Source organism: Schistocerca serialis, chromosome 2 (assembly GCF_023864345.2).
Source record: "Schistocerca serialis cubense isolate TAMUIC-IGC-003099 chromosome 2, iqSchSeri2.2, whole genome shotgun sequence".
In the NCBI taxonomy this organism is placed as follows: domain Eukaryota; kingdom Metazoa; phylum Arthropoda; class Insecta; order Orthoptera; family Acrididae; genus Schistocerca; species Schistocerca serialis.
In genome coordinates this window covers 512,477,256-512,503,477 of record NC_064639.1, presented here as the reverse complement: position 1 = coordinate 512,503,477, position 26,222 = coordinate 512,477,256, and positions in this window count along the sequence as shown.

Below are 26,222 nucleotides of genomic sequence, written 5' to 3'. Positions count from 1 at the left end.
ATTGTGTAAGGATATGAAGTAAGTCAGTCAAGTACTTTTCGAGATTTTTGGTAACAACGTTGAACAATGAGTTGTCTTTAGCTAATAGTATAATTACCCATTTCTTTCTGGCATAAAATGAGGTAACCGTTATCTCTTATTCCAATGCTTTCGTCGAATTGACATTTTGATCAGTATCAGGACAGAATTATTTATGAAACAGAAGGCTGTAGTTAATCTTTCAACCGTTTCTAATCGAATCAAAACATTTCCTTTTACTCACATCCATACATGCACAAGTTCCGTAATTTGTCTATATGCCAAGTATCGAATATCAGTGAACAATGGCTATACATCGTATTCAAGCAATGTGCATGATGGTTTTGAAAGCGCTATACTTACATTACGTCCTGTGGCAGAGCATTCTTTCATCCCACTTGATATCGTTTTCAAGGAAATTTAGGTTGTCAGTAAAAAGGCTGAAAATTTAATTCATGATATGGAATACTTAAAAATTATTTCCATGCAACAATGATCAGATTGTAAATTAACTTCCACACAATCGATTGGAAGGAAACCCTTTTCAGGATGCTGAAAACACTGGTAACTGCCATTTTAAGATTCAGCCCTAAAACGGGATGATAACAAATGAAACGAAATTTGCAAACTGTATCGTAACAGCGAAATGCACTAAAATAGTGACTATAGTGAAGCTGCACGCTACACTTCAGTTATTTCACGATCACCAGTACAGGAAGAAATATCTATGAAGCGCGAAAAACTTTAAAACTAGAACAGTTTACTTGTTCAGACATGATGAGAAAGACTGGATGAAAACAGAAAGCCTTCTTTGCTCTGAAACTCCGTCTGGCCGACAAGAGAGTTCAGCGAGGATCAACTTGACTGTGTGTGAACCAAATGTGGGAAACACTGTTGAAAACTTGTGAATTACTCGTATTACAGATGTTAATAAATTAGTGACTCTTACGAGGGTTCCAAGCAAACATGCTTTCGAAATGGACATCGTAAAATAAGGGAAAATTTTCTGTTTCAGCAGGGAATAAGTGAACAGTACACACAATTATTCAGTCATAACATATGGCATATTACGTAATAGTAACGAAAGTAAAAAGTGATATTAATCTGTGTTTCCATCTTAACAAACACTAGCGCAAAGGCCATTGTATACATTAAATTGTTGAAAAATACGTTGTATCCAATTTGTGAATAACTCGTAAATGAAAAATTATTTTATTTATGTGAATTTGTGGTAAGGCGTTGAACTCCTTTTTCCATCTTATCCATAAAACGCAATTCCATATGTTTTCACCGTAAGGAAACACTGTTTTTTGAGTTTCCAGCAGTTGGCATGACGAGTTCTGCAACTGAACGATTCATTTGTTTAACACATAGTTCACGTTTTACCGTAATATTTGTTAGCCGATATCAACTCTTGGGGGACCAACAAAAACAGTATCATTATTTTTCGTTGTGTTGTATTTCAAAGTTATTGGTGGCTTTCTAAGGAGAAAATGTTATACATAAAGCAAAAGATTCTGTGACAATAGCTATTCATCCTTGATGGAGTATTACTAACTTCTGGAAATAATTCTACTGGAAAGTTTATGTATACAACTCATTAAAAATTATTAAAAAGAGAACTTCTCGCTGTTTAACAACTTTCTACATCATCTTGTTGCTTGAAACTTTTTGCGCTCTTGCATACTTGTTAACTTGAATGTGTAGACTAGAGACGGTTACTGTAGTACGTATAAAGAATAGCCAATTTGGTTGGCCACCAGAGACGAGGGCTCGCCTGTCAGTATCGCAGATTATTTCCTGGTACCACTGTTCATTTAGTTCTAAGAGTATGCGGACACGCCTTGCGTGGAGACTGGGGACTGAACCCAATAAGTCCACGTTATAATAGTTGATACTAAGCCCTGTTTTCGGTATCTCCCACACTGTTATTATAAAACTTTTAATCTTATCTTCTTAATCTTCATAGATAATTCCAAATTTTAATTTTGTCCAATGCAAATTGAAAAAGGTATTATATAAATGGAATTGTCAGTAAGATAACCAAGAAAATAGACAAATTAGTAATTTAGTACAAAAATGTATTGACTTCGTGCGTGAGACTATGTCTTTCAGGAGCCATATTCATGATCCATGTAGTTTGTAATGTTAGTATCTGGAGGTTTGTTGTGGCTGGGTGTACTTGTTTACTAACTCTGTAAGGAACACTTTTACATGTGAGCTTCTCCTTTCCCTGCTGACGATTAGAGAGTTTCGTATGTAATCTGTGTGTATTTTTTCATAAGAGACGAAGATACACTTTCAGGAAGCACAAAATGTAGTTTTTAGTTTAAACTTTTTATTCAGTTCAGTAGTTTCATATTTTGTCAACAATTAGGACAGGACGTGTTTAATTGTATCGAAATCTGAATGAAGTTGATGGAACATTTTTACCTCCATACAGATTAATACTTAGTTTTAAATACAAATAACCTGGCATTTTCGAGTCTGTCAATATAAATAGGGTCTGCAGTTTTGTTATTTGTCGAAGATAATATCTTTTAGGTAACTTGTATACTCTCAGTAGTGCCGTATTTGCAGCTGAACGCATTTGCAAAGTGAGGTGAGGCGAAAAAGGTTAGTTTATATGCAGATGATTTATTAGTTTGAACTAAGATATGGAAGAAACACACCACTACTCTGGATTTACTTTTTAATCGCTTAGCAGGGAACATCACTGGCAAGTTGGCAAAGCCTGATTTTGGCTGTGTTAATATTAAATTTCTTAGTATGTGGTAAGTAGTAATGGAGTAAACCAAATCCAGAAAAGGCGGAGACTGACAACTTCCAAAAATGAGAAAACAATAGAATGGATATCTGGGTTTAGACATTGCTTACTGGAGATGTTCTCCAGAGGAAATTACGAATTGCAAACCCATGATGAAACTTTTCAAGAAAGCAGCAGGTTGGATAGGGTGTGAAGAATGTAAAGCAGGTTTTCAAAAAAAATAAAAGAAGCATTAATTAACTCTAAGACATTAAGCTTTCCTGACTTATCAAAAGAATTTCATATTAATACTGATGCTTTAGCTTAAAGGACATCAGCAGAAATCTTTCAGGCTGAGGGCGGAAAAATCAAATAACAAGAGGAACTATTGCAAACCCATGATGAAACTTTTCAAGAAAGCAGCAGGTTGGATAGGGTGTGAAGAATGTAAAGCAGGTTTTCAAAAAAAAAAAAAATAAAAGAAGCATTGATTAACTCTAAGACATTAAGCTTTCCTGACTTATCAAAAGAATTTCATATTAATACTGATGCTTTAGCTTAAAGGACATCAGCAGAAATCTTTCAGGCTGAGGGCAAAAAAATCAAATAACAAGAGGAACTATTGCTCTACCTATAGAATACTCACTTGTTGTGAGTGGAGATATTCGATTACAGAGAAAGAATGAGTGGCAATAGTATTGATTTTTCACAAGTATCAGTATCTATTAATCGGTCATACAAAGGTCTTTCATACCAAGGCATTGCAATTATAATCCACAGCAAATTGTTGATCAACCATCTGATTCAATGGGCATTATTTCTGCAAGATGTGACTCTCGAAATTCGCTGTCTGAGAGGACATGACACTTATTTGTGGATGCACTGCCTCGTCTTCCAGTTCGAATGTGGAAGAATAACGAGTTGTGAAATACAGACGTTGAGATTAATTCTTTCTAGAAATATGCACATTACAATAAAGAAATAAAAGAAATTATGAAGAAAATTAAGGAAGAAGAAAGAGAAGAGCTTGGGATTGGATGAGTATTATGAAGGTTGTGTGAAGTGCATGAAAAGTGCGAGTGCAAGTGCGAATGAAAAATTAATACTTCACAATGGAGTATTGTTCAAAAATCAATGTCAGGAATCGAGCTGTGGAGATTATGTATTCCAGCTGTATACATGGTATCCTTAATCAAATATGTTTACACTGGATATGATTATTTCAACATACATAAATGTTTTAACCATTTGAAGAAACTGTATTCCTTTAAAGCGATGAGCAGAAATGTGCAAAAACTTATCCAGAAGCGTGAGCCATAGGGTAAGATAAAGTGGCAGGCTTGCAAAACCGTATATCTCGGTTATTCAACAGTATCAAAAACGTTGTATCCATTGATTTAAATTGACAATTACCACAGGGAGGAGCACAGATTGTTTTGGTAGTATTAAAGGTCTGGTCAAAATTTACAAAACTGTATCCGATAGTCAGAGCTACTGGGAAAACAACAATGTGTGTCTTGAGACATGAATATTTTGTCATTGAATCTATTATCAGACAACGGTACACAACTTCAACTGAAATATTTCAGGAATTCTTGTTGGAGAAGGGTGTAAAACAAGTGTTGTTTTCAAAGTTCCAGGCGTAAGTGAAATAAGGCATCAGTTGTACTGTGTTTCAAAGTAAGTCATAGAATGTATGTGATAACACATGTACAGAGTAACAAAACAACTGAAAAAGCCTTTTTTAAATAATATTAGGGCCGTTACGCAGTCATAAGGTGAAGTAACGAAATGCATAAGTGCTACAAGATCCAGTTTATGCAGAAATCATAGGGTTACTCTACGTGCTGGAATCGCAGAGAGGTGTACCAGCTCAAGAAACTAATAGTGTACACAAGAACCTATTCCTACACTGAATGAGGATAGATTTTTCTACAACTGAAATGTTTTATGTGAGAGAATGAGTTAATTTTTGAGGGAGGATTGTGAGCAGATGGGATCAGTCAGAAAGGTGTTATGGTAGAAAGCAGCGGGATACAATGATACAAGTTATGTTAATGCTGGGCTCAGAAACTAATATTAGTCTTATTTGGGAAGAAGTATGGGAAAGAACTGAGGCTTCAGAGGCGTCAATATTCCCAGTGGCTGATGTCGATATTAAGAATATTACTAGATGATAAAGATGTAAACACTGTTGGATTTTTCTGTCAAAAAGTAATGTGTGATGGATGCAGTCATTGTTGGTTGTTGGCAAAATGAGTGAGGACACTATTCTGAGAACGTATTTGATAATAGAAAATTGAATACATTTATATATTGCTGAAGAAAAAGTAGACTTTAGTACCAAGCACAGAAGAAAGAGGCATATTTCCAGAAAATGTGAAGATAGATGCCACTATAAAATTGAAGAAGAAATATAAGTATGAAATCTGTATACAGTGTATGATAAAACTATCATTTTTTGATACATTGTTTAGTTTTAGTACTGGTCTACTTATTATTTTCTGTGAGTTGCACAGAAATTAAGATATGTATTATGAACATTTCCGCAGAGTAACTCATTCATTCCATGCACATTTCAAAGGAAGTAGTATAAATACATAAAACTAATTAAAATCAGAAGAGTTTTATTTAATGAGTACTATCAAGTGAAGTTTAGATTATTGGGACCATATGAACTGGCATGCAAGAAAAATGGAAGGTAAATGATTTTTGTTGCAGGCGACAACATTAGTAAGTAAGAGAGTGAGTTTGGTTTGACTGAAGGCAAGATCCCAGTATTTTGTGTCCAAGAGGGCATGTATGATAGGCGAATGTGGACCCTAGTGTTGTTGCGAGACTAAGAGGCAATCGTCATTCAGGAGGAGAACAATGTTATTTATTTATAGCATAAGTTACGTAGAATGAGTAGCCAGATGCAATAATGACTGTGTGGACGATGCGGCCTATTCTACACCTTATTTTAGATCTATACGACGATGCTATGCTGATTATATTTATATGTTTTGAGGATGCCATTATGGGCTTATCACTTTAGGAGATGGTGTAAAAAAGATCTGAGGATGGTCATTACGGACTGAAACCGGTCATCGTCTAAAGAATTCATAATGTGATCAAAGACTGGAATAAAAAACATTTGACAGTATTGGATCATTGTTTGTACAGCGACCATGTCGCAGTTGGTGACTACAATATTTGTAAGCAGTTACAGAGAAAAAGTCTGTTCACTGAGTGCTTTCTTTTTAAACCACATTCTTTTGTGTTTCCGTGTGGAATTTGCTGTGTCTTGGTGTGTGATGCTGGATGTGCAACCAATTTTAAACTGGAACACATTTTTACAGTCTGCTAACAGCAGTATTTTTCTCTTTTAAGCTACCACATAGACACTAAAAGAAAAGGTATTTAACAGTGATACACGGATGAGAAAAGGTCTCAGATTCTATGAATGAAGGGTAATTAACGAAATGAGCTGCGTTTGGCCTCTGAAACAAATCCAAAGATGACAAATGAAAATTTGTTCCGGCCGAGGACAAGAACCAGGATTCCCTGCTTAACGTGAGCGATCGCCGTTAGTGCCTCGGCTATCCTGGAACGCCTGCCATTCAGTCCAAATTAGCATCAGAGTCACCGATCGTTTCAGGTTGGAATTTATAGTTTCTACCAGTCACTTAATTTCAGATACAGGTATATTGGCTATTAAGTGTACTGGCGACCGTCTGTTGGTTTCAGTCTAGCTTCAATCAGGAGTGTATTCACTTCCCGGAGGAAGACTGATTCACGGGGTGATTTTATATATTTACTACTGACAGTAATGTCCGCCCCCGGTAGCTGAGTGGTCAGCGCGACACAATGTCAATCCAAAGGGCCCGGGTTCGATTCCCGGCTGGGTCGGAGATTTCCTCCGCTCAGGGACTGGGAGTTGTGTTCTAATCATCATCATTTCATCCCCATCGACCCGCAAGTCGTCGAAGTGGCGTCAAATCGAAAGACTTTCACCAGGCGAACGGTCTACCCGATGGTAGGGCCTCGTCACACGATTAACAGTAATTAACTTCCACTGCCTTAATTCCTTTCTAGATGACAAAATGAATATTGGAACTTGACCTATAATTTCTTTGGGTTCTGAGAAGATATACACAGTGTTTCCGTAAGAGCGTGCAAAAATGTAACAGGACATAGAGAATGCTCCACTGAATAATTTGTGGTATGGAAACTGGGGTCCGTTCGCAGCTCGTGGTCGTGCGGTAGCGTTCTCGGTTCCCGCGCCCGGGTCCCCGGGTTCGATTCCCTGCGGGGTCAGGGATTTTCTCTGCCTCGTGATGACTGGGTGTTGGGTAATGTCCTTAGGTTAGTTAGGTTTAAGTAGTTCTACGTTCTACGGGACTGATGACCATAGATGTTAAGTCCCATAGTGCTCAGAGCTATTTGAACCTTTTTTCTTTTTGTATCCTTAGCGGAAAAATATGCAGAAATTACGGAATGAAATTCGGTAACGCACACCATAGAAAAAAAAGCTCACAGATAAATGTGTTACCTTGGAACCCGGCCGGTGTAGTTGTCTTTCCTGTTCTTGTCGTGCTGTGTTCTCGCACAATGATGCTTATGGTAGCATGGCGGTTTCATGGTGTTCAGCAGTTTATTGGTTTGTGTGATAGATGGCATTTCCCAGCTTTTTAAAGGCGTTTTCTAACGCTGTGATCAGTAAGTTCATAGTTTCTTTATCTTTAAGCTTTTCTTATTCTTGTTGGTCCCATACAAAAATTATAAGTTTTGATTTCCCAGTGTGCCACAGGGTCGTCAGGATGTAGAATATTAGTGACAATGGCGTTTTACACCCTTCGACATTGGAGTATGCACCAAGGGGTGTAAATCCACCAACAAAGTAAGGCTGTCATTTGCATACATATTACTTCCTCGTTCAGGTGCGGAAACAATGTATCAGAGACAAATCACTAAAATACGTCCCGTAAGTTGCAGGGAAATATCCCGGAAATATATTCATTATCTGATGCCCATTCTCGGAAAGTCACGGAGAAAGTTAGTGCAACAACATCGAGAAACTTCCGTGCACTGCTGAAGGAACTAGCACGAAGTCGGGGTCGACTGTAGAGATATAGCACCATTATGAAGCTCTTCCTCCGGAGCGGACAAGAAAAACAAGAAACAGGGAGGATAAATATCGTTAGAAGGCAATCTGAACTGCGAAAGAGAAATTACCTCGACCTAAAAGCGAGAGAGAGAGAGCCCATTTAAGTTTGGCTCCGGGGAGATAATATCGCGGCAGGCTGCGACTACTGGCGCGGATACACACAGACGGGAAACCGGCGCCCAATCGGCCGCGAGGGAGCCGGGCCGCAATTAACGACTCATCAGGCGCTGCCAGGGGGCGGCTGGCGGCTGGCGGCTGGCGGCTGGCCACAGCACGGCACTCCGTACCGCGCCGCACCACTTTGCAGGCTGCGCAGCTGCCGCCACTGACCCGGGCCGAGGGCGCTTCCGGGAAGGCAGCGACAACCGAGGGCGCTTGTTAGCGTGCTAATGTTGCGGGCTGCACGCTGTACAAAGCAAGGCGCCGCTGCTCCGTCAATGCTACACCGGCGTGGCCAACGGGGTGTACACTGATGTGAAAAAAATAATAGAATAGCGTCACGCACGTACATAGAAGGAGGCTGGATATCGCACACAAGGCGGCGGAGCTGTCATTCGTACACTACTGGCCATTAAAATTGCTACACCAAGAAGAAATGCAGATGATAAATGGGTATTCACTGGACAAATATATTATACTAGAACTGACATGTGATTACATTTTCACACAATTTGGGTGCACACATGCAGAGAAATCAGTACCCAGAAAAACCACCTCTGACCGTAATAACGGCCTTAAATGTAGGGTTTCCCAGGGATAGAATGAAGGGTAGAGCCACGGGTCGTAACACATCTGAAATGTAACGTCCACTGTTCAAAGTGCAGTCAATGCGAACAAGAGGTGACCGAGACGTGGAACCAATGGCACCCCATACCATCACGCCGGGTGATGCGCCAGTATGACGATGACGAATACACGCTTCCAATGTGCGTTCACCGTAATGACGCCAAACACGTATGCGACCATCATGATGCTGTAAACAGAACCTGGATTCATCCGAAAAAATGACGTTTTGCCATTCGTGCACCCAGGCGTGTCGTTGAGTACACCATCACAGGCGCTCCTGTCTGTGATGCAGCCAGCGTCAAGGGTAACCGCAGGCATGGTCTCTGAGCTGATAGTCCATGCTGCTGCAATCGTCGTCGAACTGTTCGTGCAGATGTTTGCTGTCTTGCAAACGTCCCAATCTGTTGACTCAGAGATCGAGACGTGGCTGTATGATCCGTTACAGCCATGTGGATAAGATGCCTGTCATCTTGACTGCTAGTGATACGAGGCCGTTGGGATCCAGCACGGCGTTCCGTATTACCCTCCTGAACCCACCGATTTCATATTCTGCTAACAGTCATTGGATCTCGACCAACGCGAGCAGCAATGTCGCGATACGATAAACCGCAATCGCGATAGGCTACAATCCGACCTTTATCAAAGTCGGAAACGTGATGGTACGTACGCATTTCTCCTCCTTACACGAGGCATCACAAAAACGTTTCACCGGGCAACGCCGGTCAATTGCTGTTCGTGTGTGAGAAATCGGTTGGAAACTTTCCTCATGTCAGCACGTTGTAGGTGTCTTCACCAACGCCAGCCTTGTGTGAATGCTCTGACAAGCTAATAATTTGCGTATCACAGCATTTTCTTCCTATCGGTTAAATTTCGCGTCTTTAGCACGTCATCTTCGTGGTGTAGCAATTTTAATGGCCAGTAATGTATTCAGGTGATTTATTTGAAAAGATTTCCGAAGTGATTATGGCCGCAGAGAGACTGTGAACGCGGAATGGTAGTTGTATCTAGACTCATAGGACGTGCCATTTCGGAAATCGTTAGGCAATTTAATATTCTGAGATCCTTACTGTCAAGAGTGTGACGCGAATACCCAAATGCGGACATCATCTCTCACCACGGACAACGCAGTGGCCGATGGCCTTCACTTAACTACCGAGAGCAGCGGCGTTTGCGTAGATCTGTCAGTGCTAACTGAGAAGCAACACTACGTGAAATAACCATAGAAACCAATATGGGACGTACAACGAACGTGTCCGTCAGGACGGTGTGACAAAATATGGCGTTAAAGGGCTGTGGCAGCAGACGACCGACGCGAGTGGCTTTGCTAACAGCACGACATCGCCTGTAGCGTCTCTTCTGGGCCTGTGACCATATCGGTTGCACCGCAGACGACTGGAAAAGCATAGCCTGATCTAATCGGTCCCGAGTGCAGTTGATAAGAGCTGATGGTAGGGTTTGAGTGTGATGCAGACCCCACGAAGCCCTGAACCCAGGTTCTCAACAAGGCGCTGTACAACCTTGTGGTAGCTCCATAATTGTATGGTCGGTATTTACATGGAATGGTGTGGGTCCTCTGGTCGTACTGAACCGATTATTGACTGTGATTATATACTGCTACGTGGAGACCATTTGCAGCCATTCGTGGTTTTGATGTTCCCAAACAACGATTGAATATTTATGGAAGACACCGTCGTTCACGACTGGTTTGAAGAGCCTTCTGGACATTTCGAGCGAATGATTTGGACACCCAGATCGCCCGACATGAATACCATCGAACATTTATGTGATTATATCCAGAGATATTAGAATGTATCTCACCACAGTTGTCACCTCATTGTATGGGCCCTGCTGCGTGCATAATAGCACGTGACTCTACACGTCTCACAAGTGCAAGTGGTCTTCTCCAGTTGTGAGCGAGCTACTGCTTCAGACGAGTTTTCTTAACTTTGCGTTCAAATACATGCAAGCCCTCGATAGCACACGATAATATTAACATATTTAGTTCGTACCTTTTCACTGATATACAGCACGGAGCCTAACGTTCCCATTGTAAGGCGAGCAACGATACTAGTATGATGTCATAAGTTCGCTGCAAGGCCCCGTATTTCTCGTGGGCCTCTTACACCGGCTTCCTAGCTTACAGATGTAGTTCTGCGTGTATGACGAGGCTGATACTAGAGTGCTAGTCGGTGAGAACCACTCCTTTCAGGTTTTCCAGAATGGACTACTCGGTGCAGCACAATGAACAGAGTCAGCATGGAGCGTGTGTGTGTGTGTGTGTGTGTGTGTGGCACTAAGGCCTGGCTCTCTTCTCAGAGCCAATGCCTGCTTTGTTCACTTGTGGATTCTATCTTTTTGTTTGCTCATTCTTTCCTGTTATATTTTTTTGAAAACGTTGTAAACGTGTTCTTGTGTGGGCTTCAATGTTCTTTTCTGTAAAATTATTCATGCACTGAAAAAGCGAAAGGGCCGAGCGTCGCATATCAGATGTACTTTAATGAAGCTGTGTTTTGTGAAGTCGTTGAGGATGAAGCACGAAGCTTCATGCATTGTATACAATTAAAATGAGTTCCATTAGAGGTTGAGTGATGTCTAGAATACATTCCACGCTATATAGTCCACGCTTCAGACGAAAAGAGTGCAAATTTCATCGTATGAAAACTAGGTGGTTGTGTTCTTGCTTGCTTCACTTCAACTGCAAGGAAACTATGTACTCCGTCAAACGGGAACTGAGCAAAAAACACGGTCAGTTTTACGTCTATGTTATCAAAAAGTCCGCTATTTCTGAGTCTTTAGGTCATGGGAACTCGCATTTTTGGTGGGCTAACAGCCAGTTGTGTAGCTTATCATTCATTCTGTATCTTTTCCGATGACTGTTGTAAATTTATTATAATAATTAATCAGAATTTGCATTGTGTTTCTCCTACGAGCCGTCAGTGCATTTTCTCTGGAGTTGCGGCAGATGTTTGCCGTTTCGACGGCAGGCGTCTGTTTCTCACTCATTACAATCAAAGCGATTTTTAGAGTGGAATTGTACGTACCTATTCGTTAGAGCGGTCCCATATTGGTCTGGCGTGTTTTTCGTTTTATCGATCAGTATTAATACGAACAGTAAAACATGAGGAATAAGCAGTATAATACCAGCGACTGACCAACACTTATGCGTGGCGATAGCAGCCGGCGCCGGCCGGGCCCGTGCTGTCACTGCTAGAGTTCCCATTTTTCTTCGTGTTTTACTGTCCCTTTTAACAGATATCGATAAAAAGAATATAGAACTGGATTAGTTGTGACTGCTGTGTTGAATGGGTAAGCAAAAATCCACTTTAAAATCTTTTTGTTTGTAACGGTAAACAAACCAACGCTTTCTATCGACGCTGGGCGTCAGATGCAGAACATAACGAGAAGTATTTGTTTGGGCGGACTCCAGCTACACGTTGCCAAAAAGAAACTGCAAATATCTGACGAAACACCAGAGAAAATGCGTCCGATGACTCTTAGGAGAAGTGACCTGTATAAATTCACCGGATAAAAAATTAGTCACCCCTAGAGAAATCAATATATGCATCGTTCGGTGCAGTGTACTTCCAGGAATTGATAAGAGCTTGCATTAGGTTATGAAATGAGTCCACAAGGTTGTGTAGGTACGTCACATCGAGGTGAAGGCCCTCGCCGAGTATTTGATCGCGCAACCCCATCAAACTGCGGGAATGGTGACATCGGCGCTTCACGCGCAGTTCCTACATGTTCTACAGATATTTTTATACGTTCAAAGCAGGTGATTTCGCAGGCCAGTCAAGATTTAACAGGGTGGGAAAGTGTACAGAAAACCAGTCACATATTGCTCTAGCCAGATGAACGTTGCTTACACAGGAGCATAAAGACGACAACAGCAACGATCTCTTGCGAGTTGTCGGACTCTGAGTGTTTACTGCGTGTAGTTACCGTCGCAGCGTTCTCTCGCTGACAGGTGAGGATGGACTTTCATTCACTGCCTGCACCAGTTGATTTCGGGTATGGAACAGATTTTGGTTCACAAAAGCCGTGAAACACGTCTCCGGACTGAGTAAGCGTCTTTCCCCGATCACAGTTCTGACGTCGTGTTTCGCGGCAACGTGTGTTTCACCATTGCTTGTAGAAACGTTCAACCGTCCGCCGCGAAACATTAACTGATCCACCTACTTCATACACTGTATGTCCTTGGACACAGCCAGACACGACTGCCACGTTTCGCCATTCTGCCACGTCTTACGTTTATCCATGTTTGCGTACATCGTTCACTTGAAACACGAATATCTTTCTGGTCGTTACTTCATTGTGGTCACTTAGAGGCAGTGTACGTGTGGTTAAGAATGTGACTCGATCGCTGCACGTCTGTAAAGGTTTAACGATTCATCTGTGCGGATGGGGTTATACGAACAGAACAATACTCACTGCTAACTGGTTATTGTACTAGTGTACAATATGTCTCTTGATATTTTCAAAAATATCAGGAGACCGATATATCGTTATTTCGAAGGTATGATTATCTGCTCTCGATAAATCAACAAAAGTGTCGATGTATCGACGTAGAGTACATCGACGTACGGGCCCATAAAATATCCTATACACACTGTAAATATATGTCTATTTCAGAGCAGTATATTTAATTACTGATTTATTATTAGATATTCTGTACATCAACAAGCTAGCAATCTGCCTATCGCCCTTAGAGCAAGAATTGAAAGGAAAACGATGCACGTTCACACATGACGATAACCGCTTTGCTAACAATGGTAACTGCACGCAAGTGGCACAATACAAAGTGTCCTATGCTTCCGTCGATCGGTTTCGTCACATATCGGATTTGTCCGGAACATTTCATGTAGACTTCCCTTTTTTTGTCATTTCTGCCAACACCAGAAACGTAGCAGTAGTAGTGTGAAAACTGCGCGGTTAAGCTAAACGCTGTAGTTTCTGCCGGAAGCGCCGAGCGCCGACAACGTCAGCAGTTCCTTTCACTCGTGTTCATCCAACCCAAATCAGTCTTATCACTTAGATTTTTGTTCATCATTTTCAGCAGCTGTTTTTGAAGAATGTCGATGTGAAGAAATAGCACACAAGTTGCGTTAAAAATTGTTTTCTAAGGTAACTGGTGTGCCGTTTCTTCACATCGGAAACCATGTTACTCCATTCATATGCTCCACCCCCCCCTCCCCCACAGTGAAATTGGACTTCTTCTTTTGTGCCACCTATACTTCTTCACACAGTCAATGAGAAAGACTGGACGTGATGAAAAAAAGTAGTAAGACTTCTTCACACAGTGAAAGTAAAATTACGTTCTACTACAATTTCAAAAGAACAGCTTCAAGTAATTACCGAAAATTGTGAAACAAGTACAATATAAAATAAAAATATCGACACTCACTATACCCATTTTGATATCGACATATCGTCGGATAAAATATCGTCGGATAAAATATCGTCAATAAATATCGATATTTTTTGGAAAATGTTTGACATTTCGATACTTTATCAGCAGCCATAGTGTACAGTGATCGTACTGCCAAACGGTTGCGTATATAGCGACAGTGCAGATAGTCTGGGTTTAAGCTTGCGAAATTGCGTACTCGTTCTCTTCTCCACGTGGGTCGAGTCCACACTCAAGTGACTTATTTTCAGTTAAGTGAGCAGCGGCGGAGACTCGAGAGTCGAGTGTCAGAGCACACGGATGCGGCGAGTTCCGAAGTAACGTCACAGGACCCGCTGGCGAGTTCAAAGCGAGTATATGGAGCTCATTTTGAATCTACATGAAGCAGAATTCCCGCCGGAACGACGTTTACGCCAGTGAGTGTATAAAATACGGGGCCTTATTGTCGAATAGCGTGAACGTAGTTTCCTAGAACAGCCAACGAATGTATTACCTCCTCGTGAAAAGATCGCAACGTTTAAATTAAAGAGATTAGGACTCACACACAGCGTTACCTCCTATACACCACTCACAAATGTAAAAGAGAAAGAACCCACTTAAGTGACGGATCGTGAAATATTATACCCTACTTATAAACTGAGGACTGGATTATTATTATTATCGTTAAGTTACATAATTTTACTTTTAAAGCACGTGTTAAATAAACGAAATTCGAGTGCAGTTCCAAATTAATTAAGTAACGCTGCTGCATTAATCCCGTTACTCGCAAATGTAAATTTTTGACTTCCCTCAATTTCATCAAAAGTATTTTCACTTTATAACGTGATTAGCTTATTTTATTTAGTGTTGGCTGCTTTTTCACACAATTACTCCCAAACTAATGCGGAAGTACTGAAAGGTAGCTTAACTTTTTGATTATAAGGATTTCGTGTATGTAATTGCGAATTCTTAGTATGAGGACGGCTATAAGGAAACACTTTTAGTGAAGAGCTTCAAAATTGTTGACGACACGAATCAATTTTAAATTATGCTGCGATAGTAGGTACTAAGCTGACACCGCTTATACACTAGGAATAAAATAATCTGCCTCGAAAATTTGTACATTCTTTGTTTGATCTGTTCTTATAGTTTTGGGATGTCGTGCACATACACTCCTGGAAATGGAAAAAAGAACACATTGACACCGGTGTGTCAGACCCACCATACTTGCTCCGGACACTGCGAGAGGGCTGTACAAGCAATGATCACACGCACGGCACAGCGGACACACCAGGAACCGCGGTGTTGGCCGTCGAATGGCGCTAGCTGCGCAGCATTTGTGCACCGCCGCCGTCAGTGTCAGCCAATTTGCCGTGGCATACGGAGCTCCATCGCAGTCTTTAACACTGGTAGCATGCGTGGACGTGAACCGTATGTGCAGTTGACGGACTTTGAGCGAGGGCGTATAGTGGGCATGCGGGAGGCCGGGTGGACGTACCGCCGAATTGCTCAACACGTGGGGCGTGAGGTCTCCACAGTACATCGATGTTGTCGCCAGTGGTCGGCGGAAGGTGCACGTGCCCGTCGACCTGGGACCGGACCGCAGCGACGCACGGATGCACGCCAAGACCGTAGGATCCTACGCAGTGCCGTAGGGGACCGCACCGCCACTTCCCAGCAAATTAGGGACACTGTTGCTCCTGGGGTATCGGCGAGGGCCATTCGCAACCGTCTCCATGAAGCTGGGCTACGGTCCCGCACACCGTTAGGCCGTCTTCCGCTCACGCCCCAACATCGTGCAGCCCGCCTCCAGTGGTGTCGCGACAGGCGTGAATGGAGGGACGAATGGAGACGTGTCGTCTTCAGCGATGAGAGTCGCTTCTGCTTTGGTGCCAATGATGGTCGTATGCGTGTTTGGCGCCGTGCAGGTGAGCGCCACAATCAGGACTGCATACGACCGAGGCACTCAGGGCCAACACCCGGCATCATGGTGTGGGGAGCGATCTCCTACACTGGCCGTACACCACTGGTGATCGTCGAGGGGACACTGAATAGTGCACGGTACATCCAAACCGTCATCGAACCCATCGTTCTACCATTCCTAGACCGGCAAGGGAACTTGCTGTTCCAACAGGACAGTGCACGTCCGCATGTATCCCGTGCCACCCAACGTGCTCTAGAAGGTGTAAGTCAACTACCCTGGCCAGCAAGATCTCCGGATCTGTCCCCCATTGAGCATGTTTGGGACTGGATGAAGCGTCGTCTCACGCGGTCTGCACGTCCAGCACGAACGCTGGTCCAACTGAGGCGCCAGGTGGAAATGGCATGGCAAGCCGTTCCACAGGACTACATCCAGCATCTCTACGATCGTCTCCATGGGAGAATAGCAGCCTGCATTGCTGCGGAAGGTGGATATACACTGCACTAGTGCCGACATTGTGCATGCTCTGTTGCCTGTGTCTATGTGCCTGTGGTTCTGTCAGTGTGATCATGTGATGTATCTGACCCCAGGAATGTGTCAATAAAGTTTCCCCTTCCTGGGACAATGAATTCACGGTGTTCTTATTTCAATTTCCAGGAGTGTACATTATCTACAAGAGAAACACAGCTACATGAGGACATACCTACCCAGTGCTGAAGGAGCAGATTTCCTACGCGTGTTCATAAACTTCGGGCGAATCTCTGTTGGCGCCTCCCTTTGTTTTGTTTCCGTTGCTGTACATTTACAAATGTATCGGCGTACTAGACGACAAAATCTACAGAAGTAAATTTTACTTCATCGAATGGAATATAATGTGGTAAAATGTAAATAAGGAAATGAAATTTTATTGTTACACGGAATTACCGCTTATATATCTGAAATTATAAACGTTTCATTATTCAGATGATGATTTAGTGACACTGTGCACCATATACCAACATAACAAAACATAATTCCTATGTTAGAAGTGCTCTGTCTAAACCTAGGTTCAGATATTTATCACCTGCTACTTGCTAGTCTACATGAATTTTTTTGTTTCAAACGGCTATTTCAGTCAGCTTCCAGAAAACTGACCTTCCATTTTGGGCTCACACGAAACTATTACTCGCTGAGCCTAGTTGGTGGACAATTTTCGTACTGGTGTTATAGACACCGTTGTGAAACTAGACAGCTCTTCGTTAACACTCTTCACTTAAATCTCTCATCATCCCTTCCCGTCGTATTTGGACGTGACCGGCACAGGAAGTTCGCTGCTTTTGTCGGATAGATGTACACTTTCCCCTGTGAAATAACGCCACTTTTAGTTCACAAGAGTGCTACTGAATAACAATGGCCTGTGAATGGAACAGAACTGTTTCTCGAAGTCAACTTTATCCCCTTAAAATTACCTTCGATCTTCAGGTTTATATTTTCCCGTTCTGTGACTGCCTGCAACGTTTATCGCTGCATTGCAGTACGCGCAATCGTGGGTAAGAGAATGCAGAGCCTGTAAGAGCTGTAAATATAACATCTTCCCAAATTACGGCACATTCTCTTCCGTCGGAGAAGGCATAATGGAGGGCGCTATGCGAATGCACACTGCCTGACACGCCCCATTTATTTCGCGGCTTATCTGCGGTGGCACAATACAATAATTTTGTATCATGGATTATCAAAACTGCTTTAGTAAAATTCGTAAAAGTATTCTAGCTGGAAGCTTCTAAAACGACCAACAGAAGAAATACATGTGACGACTAGTTCTGTTACACAGATCAAATAATTTCATACTTCATACATGAGACGCCCGCTCTAAACCCGCAAGGCAGAACAGGTGATTAGGATTGTGGAAAGGGCCAAATAAGGTGTCGGTCAGGTTCACTCAAAATTGTAATTTATTATAATTTAGTAACACCTTTAAACCAAAACGGCACATAGCTGAACGTTTAGAACTACGAGTTTCAAAAGGCAATTATCTCACGGCTGAGGGCCTCCAAACAAGAAATCTTACAAGTCAACAAAATAAAATGCAGTAAAATAGCAAATAAAATAATTAAAATATATATGCTGCAGATATGGTTGCACTATTGGTCGGAGGATGGCATCACGTATCGTACAGCCGTTACGGCGCCTTCCATGACCACCAGAGGCGTACGTCGGCCCCACAACATGCCACCCCAAAACAGCAGGGAACCTCCACCTTGCCGCACTCGCTGGACAGTGTGTCTAAGGCGTTCAGCCTGACCGGGTTACCTCCAAACACGTCTCCGACGATTGTCTGGGTGAAGGCATATGCGACACTCGTCGGTGAAGAGAACGCGATGCCAATCCTGAGTTGTCCATTCGACATGTTGTTGGGCCCGTCTGCACCGCGCTGCATGGTGTCGCAGTTACAAAGGTTGACCTCGGCATGGACGTCGCGAGTGAAGTTGCGCATCATGCATCGTATTGAGCATAGTTTGAGTATTAACTCGACGTCCTTTTGCTACACGAAAAGCATTTTTCAAATGGTGGCGTTGCTGTCAGGGTTACTCCGAGCCATGTCATCGACCAGTTCCGGTTTCTCAGTGTCTCCTCCATGTCCGAACAACATCGCTTTGGTTCACTCCGAGACGCCTGAACACCTCGCATGTGGAGAGTCCTTCCTGGCACAAAGTAACAATTCGGACACGATCGAACCGCGGTGTTGACCGTCCAGGCATGATTGAACTGCAAACAACACGGGCCGTGTATCTTCTTCCTGGTGGAATGACTGGAACTGATCGGCTGTTGGATCCCATCCTTCTAATAGGCACTGCTCATGTATGGTTGTTTACATCGTTGGGAGGGTTTAGTGACGTGTCTGGTCAAAGGGATTGTGTCTGTGATACAACATACACAGTCAACGTCTATCTTCAAGAGTTTAGGAAACAAGGATGATGCAAAACTTTATTTAATATGTGTATTTTAACGTCCCATTTTCTTCATTTGTTTCCATTGTGTTACAAATTATTCCGTTTGCTTTGGAGTTCCCCTGGATAAAGATAATAAAATTAATCGAAAGGTCCACAGGTGTTCTGACAGCTCAGAGTGACCAAGAGGCACAATATTTCAACGAGCAGACATGTCACCAAAGTCAGGTGTGCTGACGAACTGATTTCCGGTTTCTTTAACCATTGTTTCCCTTTGCTGAGGGTGGCCTGGGTGAAAGTTCTGACTCTTTGTGGCTGGTGTCCTAAAGTTTGTTCTGTTGTGGCAATGTTTGTTTGTGACTGGGGAGTTTGATTTGGGAGGGCATGTCTTCTAATTAGAGGTTTTTCGGAGGGCATTCATGGGGACTGATCGAGTGCGTGCACCTCACGTAGTTCTGTTCTGCTGGGAGGCCTCTCTTTCGCTATGGATCAGCTCGTTCTTTGTCAAATTCGATTTGTGTGTCGATGCGGTCTTCAATTGTCATGAGGAAAGCGTATGGTCCGGTGAATCCGTTTGCCTGCACTGCTGAGTTTGGGGAGCGTGGACTACTTACACTGAGGTGATGAAAGTCACGGGTTACCTCAAAATATCGTGACTGGCCTAATTTTCACCGGCATAGTGCAAAAACTCAACAAGACGCATTGTCATCCATAAAAATTCCCTTGCAAATCGCTGCAAATTGTCTTGAAGTAGCTGATCATAAGTAGTTCCAGTCAGTGATCGGTTGAGTTCGACCAGAGGACACGGTCTATTCTACGTAAACATAGCCCACACCATTATGGAGCCACCACCAGCTTCCACAGCGCCTTGTTAACAACTTGGGTCTATGGCTTCGTGGCGTCTGTGCCACACTCGAACCCTACCATCAGCTACTACCAACTGAAACTGGCACTCATCTGGCCAGGTCACGGTTTTCCAGTCGTCTCTGGTCCAACCGTTATGATGAGGAGCCCAGGAGAGCCGCTGCAGGCGAAATCGTGCTGTTAGCGAAGGTACTCGCGTCGGTCGTCTGCTGCCATAGCCCATTAACACCAAATTTTGCCACATTGTCCTAACGAATACGTTTGACCGACGTCCCGCATTGGTTTCTGTGGTTATTTCACGCAGCGTCTATTATCTTTGAGCACTGACAAATCTAGGCAAACCCCGCTGCTCTTGGTCGTAGAGTGCGTAGAGTGAAGGACCTCGACCCCTGCGTTGTCCGTGGTGAGAAATAATGCCTGAAATGTGGTACTCTCGGCACACTCTTGACACTGTGGATCTCGAACTATTGAATTCCTTAACGATTTACGAAAGTCCCATGCGTCTAGCTTCCACTAACACAGCACGTTGACAGTCTGTTAAATCCCACCATGTGGCCATAATAACTTTGGGAACCTTGCGACGTGAACCACCTGAGTTCAAAAGACGTCTTAGGCAGAGCATTGCCCTCTGATACCTTGGGTATGCGACAGTACAGCCATCTGTATACGTGAATATCGCTTCCCATCTCTTTTTTAAATCGCAGTGTATATCCTCTTGCCCGGGAGCCGTTCCCTTCGCAGATCGCGCCCGTGAGCGGCGTTCGCGGCTGTGGAGGCGACAGCGTCGCCGTGTGTGCTTAGCGTCATTGTAGTTGTTCTGTCCGACCTGGCCGTCAGATTGTTGTGTTTGCTGAGTGTCTTCTTACTTATTCCCAGCGCTGGTTTTGAAGCCTTACCAAATCTACACGAGGCGTCCCGGTTGTAAGGATAGTTGCTAGTCTGAATTTCGGTGGGTTCTCTAACGACTCACCCCCCAATATTTAGAAGTCCGTCTTGAACAAATCTTGAAACGTTCGTATTCCACGCATGATTTTCTGACAGACCCTGTTCTGGGGCCACCTCCTTGTTTGGATACATTAGTCGAATGTGCCGCACACTACTGGCCATTAAAATTGCTACACCAAGAAGGAATGCAGATGATAAACGGGTATTCATTGGACAAATATATTATACTAGAACTGACAGGTGATTACATTTTCACGCAATTTGAGTGCATAGATCCTGAGAAATCAGTACCCAGAACAACCACCTCTGGCCGTAATAACGGCCTTCGTACGCCTGGGTACTCAGTCAAACAGAGCTTGGATGGCGTGTACAGATACAGCTGCCCACGTAGCTTCAACACGATACCACAGTTTATCAACAGTAGTGACTGGCGTATTGTGACGAGCCAGTTGCTCGGCCACCATTGAACAGACGTTTTCAGTTGGTGAGAGATCTGGAGAATGTGCTGGCCAGGGCAGCAGTCGAACATTTTCTGTATCCAGCAAGGCCCGTACAGGACCTGCAACAAGCGGTCGTTCATTATCCTGCTGAAATGTAGGGTTTCCCAGGGATCGAATGAAGGGTAGAGCCACGAGTCGTAACACATCTGAAATGTAACGTCCACTGTTCAAAGTGCAGTCAATGCGAACAAGAGGTGACCGAGACGTGTAAACAATGGCACCCCATACCATCACGCCGGGTGATACGCCAGTATGGCGATGATGAATACGCGCTTCCAATGTGCGTTCACCGCGATGTCGCCAAACACGGATGCGACCATAATGATGATGTAAACAGAGCCTGTATTCATCCGAAAAAATGACTTTTTACCATTCGTGCACCCAGGTTTGTCATTGAGTACACCATCGCAGTCGCTCCTGTCTGTGATGCAGCGTGAAGGGTAACCGCAGCCATGATCTCCGAGCTGATAGTCCATGCTGCTGCAAACTTCACCGACTGTTCGTCTAGATGGTTGTTGTCTTGCAAACGTCCCCATGTGTTGACTCAGGGATCGAGACGCGGCTGCACAATCCGTTACAGCCATACGAATAAGATGCTTGTCATCTCGACTGCTAGTGATACGGGGCCGTTGGGATCCAGCACGGCGTTCCGTATTACCCTCCTGAACCCACCGATTCCATATTCTGCTAACAGTCATTGGATCTCGACTAACGCGAGCAGCAGTGTCGCGATACGATAAACCGTAATCGTGATAGGCTACAACCGACCTTTATCAAAGTCGGAAACATGATGGTACGCATTTCTCCTTCTTACACGAGGCATCACAACAACGTTTCACCAGGATACGCCGGTCAACTGCTGTTTGTGTATGAGAAATCGGTTGGAAACTTTCCTCATGTCAGCACGTTGTAGGTGTTGCCACCGGCGCCAACCTTGTGTGAATGCTCTGAAAAGCTAATCATTTGCATATCACAGCATCTTCTTCCTGTCGGTTAAATTTCGCATCTGTAGCACGTCATCTTCGTGGTGTAACAATTTCAATGGCCAATAGTGTATCTTTAATGGTATGCTCTGTTTGTGCATCATATCTTTTACCACATCGACACGAAATCTCATATACACCGGCCTTCCGCAAATCAGATTCGTCTTTCACGCTTCCCGTGTTTTATTGGGTGGGTATGTATGATGACTGAAATGTTGGTCTGGCCACCACCACCATGGGCCGACAGTACACCCATGGATCTTTCTGTCAGCAAATGCGCTGGGAGAATCTGAAGGATAACATAAGAAAATTAGTTTGATAATGTTACTCTCAAATATTTATAATCTAAAGGAGGTTTTACAGTTTTCACCTTTGTTGTTTTTGACAAAGATTGTCTGTATTAGGTCTTCTATGATTGTCCAATTTCGACCTTACGGGCATTTACAGGTGAAGTAGGTATCGATGTGTTGTACAATTCTCCTCTTATAAAACACTCTAAGAGCATCCAGTACTCTAGCAGCGACTCGTGTGCGCCCCGGCCCCCACTGACAGCTGCCGCCGTGCAGCAGCTCTAGTCCGTCGCAGTACTGGTTATTCTTCAAGTTTTGCTGTCCCTCTTAATACATATCGATAAAACGAACACCATACTGGAATAATTCCTGAGTGCTCTAGAGAGTGAGCACACAACATTCCGCTTCAAAAATCGTTTTGTTTGTAAAGATAAACAAACCGACTGTCTCTGTCGTACGATCGGCGTCGCCTGAAAGGGGTGATGAGCAGTATTTGTTTGGACTAACTTCAGCTGCATACAGCAAAAACGAATTTACAAATACCTGGCGAAACTCCAGAGAAAACTTGGCTGACACCCTATTTATAATACACTGGGAGTGCTTCCAACTGCTAAATTTCTAGCAAAACTGAATATACGTCTTAATCTATTTCTCCCACCTCTCTCTGTTCCTCTTCTCGCTCTTTTTGATCATTTCCTATTCCTCTCTCTCACTCTGTCGGTCGTCTCCTCTCATACTCTGCCTATCTCCTCCTCCATCCTAACTCTCTCCACTCCCTCCTACCGCGTCTGTCTTCTCATCTTCTCCATGCCCTATCTATATCAATTTCCTCCACCCTTTCTGCCCATCTCTCCTTCCATCTATTTCTGATCTTGAGCCTTGTTTATTGTTAATGCCAACGTATCTTTGCTTGGGAATTGAAAATGCTTGAAATGAGTGGGTGAATAGGTTGGTATCATCGGTACATGGGGCATGGGAGACATCTCGTGCTGCTGGATCTGTAGGGGTAGTTGCTTCATTGACAGTATTTCGTATAGCTTTAATCAAGAAATGGGTAGTATTACAAAGTTTCAGATGGTTAAAATGGCTCTGAGCACTATGGGACTCAACTGCTGAGGTCATTAGTCCCCTAGAAATTAGAACTAGTTAAACCTAACTAACCGAAGGACATCACAAACATCCATGCCCGAGGCAGGATTCGAACCTGCGACCGTATCAGTCTTGCGGTTCCAGACTGCAGCGCCTTTAACCGCACGACCACTTCGGCCGGCAAAGTTTCAGATGACTCCGATTCCGCAGTAGTACTATAATCATAAGTCTATAAGCATACAACTTTTCACCTGGAAGACGGAGTGGCGCTCCGTGGTCTACAGCGATGAAAGCAGATTCCGTCTGCCCGAAGGTGACGATCGTTTGCGTATATGACGTAGACGTGGTGAGCGCTGTCTCGTAGAATGCATTCGTCCATAACGCACTGGCTCCGCCCCGGACCTTATGGTCTGGGGTGCGATAAGCTACAACTCTCGTTGACCTTTGGTGTTTCTGAAAGGGGCGCTAACCACCGCCCGGTACGTGTAGAATGTTGTTAGGTCCGCTGCTTTGTCATTCTTGCAACAAGAAGGTGATGCGTTGTTCCAACAAGATGATGTTCGCCCACACACTACCCGTCATACTCAACGTGCCCTGCAAGACGTGGCGCTTCCATGACCATCACGATCTCTGGACTTGCATCCATTCGAGCACGTGTGCGATGCAATACGACGAGAAGTGACACGTGCAACTCGTCAAACAACAACTACGTAAAGAGGTCGAGCAGCTGCGGCATAATATATGCCAGGATAGTATTAGCCATCTGTACTATCGACTGGATACCGGAGTTAGCACCTGCACTGCCGCCCGTGGGAGCTCCACCAAGTGCTAATACGAATGCTTCAGCGTGGTACCTCATAAACAGTTGTTCTGTTCATCTGTAGATATAATCGTTTACTGTGCTCCATATGCACTGTTGCAACAATAAATGTAAAGTGTATAGGAAACATTTAAAAGAATGTACGAATTTTTGTGCCTGTTTATATATATATATATTCTGCCAGTGTACAATTTTTTTTTTCTGCCAGTATATATTTGCAACAGTGCATATGCAGTACAGGAAACGATTACATCTACAAATCAACATCTCAAGTGGCTCTGAGGTTCCAGGTATCGACCCACGCCGAAGCACTCAAATTAGTACGTGGTGAAGCTTCCACGGGTGGCAGTGGAGGCGCAGTCACTGGCATGCAGTCGATGATACGTATTTGTTTCTGCCTACGTGTGTAGCAACGTTTATTAGAGTATCGTATGAAAATTGTAACTAAAAGGATCAAGAAATTTGTGGAATTTATGCCAATAAATTTTCCCTTTCTATAATATATAATAAAGACAAGCCCTTTTTTCCAAGACAGCAGCTGAGGCACTGAAGTGTGAAAGCGTAGACACAAAGCGGGTAGTTTATAGTTTACACTGAGAGGCGTAGTCCATTACATGGCACAGGTACAACAACGTAGAAAACATCAGGTAGTAAATTAAGTGGTTCGTTCGAGGGTGATTCAGAGAAAAAGCACGTAATATACTGAAGATGGTGCATATTACGGTCCAATTAGCATAATACACTACTGGCCATTAAAATTGCTACACCACGAAGGTGACGTGCTACAGACGCGAAATTTAACCGACAGGAAGAAGATGCTGTGATATGCAAATGATTAGCTTTTCAGAGCATTCACACAAGGTTGGCGCCGGTGGCGACACATACAACGTGCTGACTTGAGGAAAGTTTCCAACCGATTTCTCATACACAAACAGCAGTTGACCGGCGTTGCCTCGTGAAACGTTGTGATGCCTCGTGTAAGGAGGAGAAATGCGTGGGCCTACCATCACGTTTCCGACTGTGATAAAGGTCGGATTGTAGCCCATCGCGATTGTGGTTTATCGTATCGCAACACTGCTGCTCGCGTTAGTCGATATCCAATAACTGCTAACAGAATACGGAATCGGCGGCTTCAGGAGGGTAATACGGAACGCCGTGCTGGATCCCAACGGCCTCGTATCACTAGCAGTCGAGATGACAGGCACCTTATCCGCATGCCTGTAACGGATCTTTCACCCACGTCTCGATCCCTGAGTCAACAGATGCGGTCGTTTGCAAGACAACAACCATCTGCACGAACAGTTCGACGACGTTTGCAGCAGCATGAACTATCAGCTCGGGGACCATGGCTGCGGTTACCCTTGACGCTGCATCACAAACAGGAGCGCCTGCGATGGTGTAGTCAACGACGAACCAGGGTGCATGAATGGCAAAACGTCATTTTTTCGGATGAATCCGCGTTCTGTTTACAGCAACATGATGGTCGCTTCCGTGTTTGGCGACATCGCGGTGAACGCACATTGGAAGCGTGGAATCGTCATCGCCACACTGGCGTATCACCCGGCGTGATGGTATGGGGTGCCATTGGTTACGCGTCTCGGTCACCTCTTGTTCGCACTGACGGCACTTTGAACAGCGGACGTTACATTTCAGATGCGTTACAAGCAGTGGCTCTATCCTTCATTCGATCCCTGCGAAACAATACATTTCAGCAGGATATTGCACGACCGCATGTTGCAGGTCCTGTACGGGCCTTTCTGGATACAGAAAATATTCGACTACTGCCCTGGCCAGCACA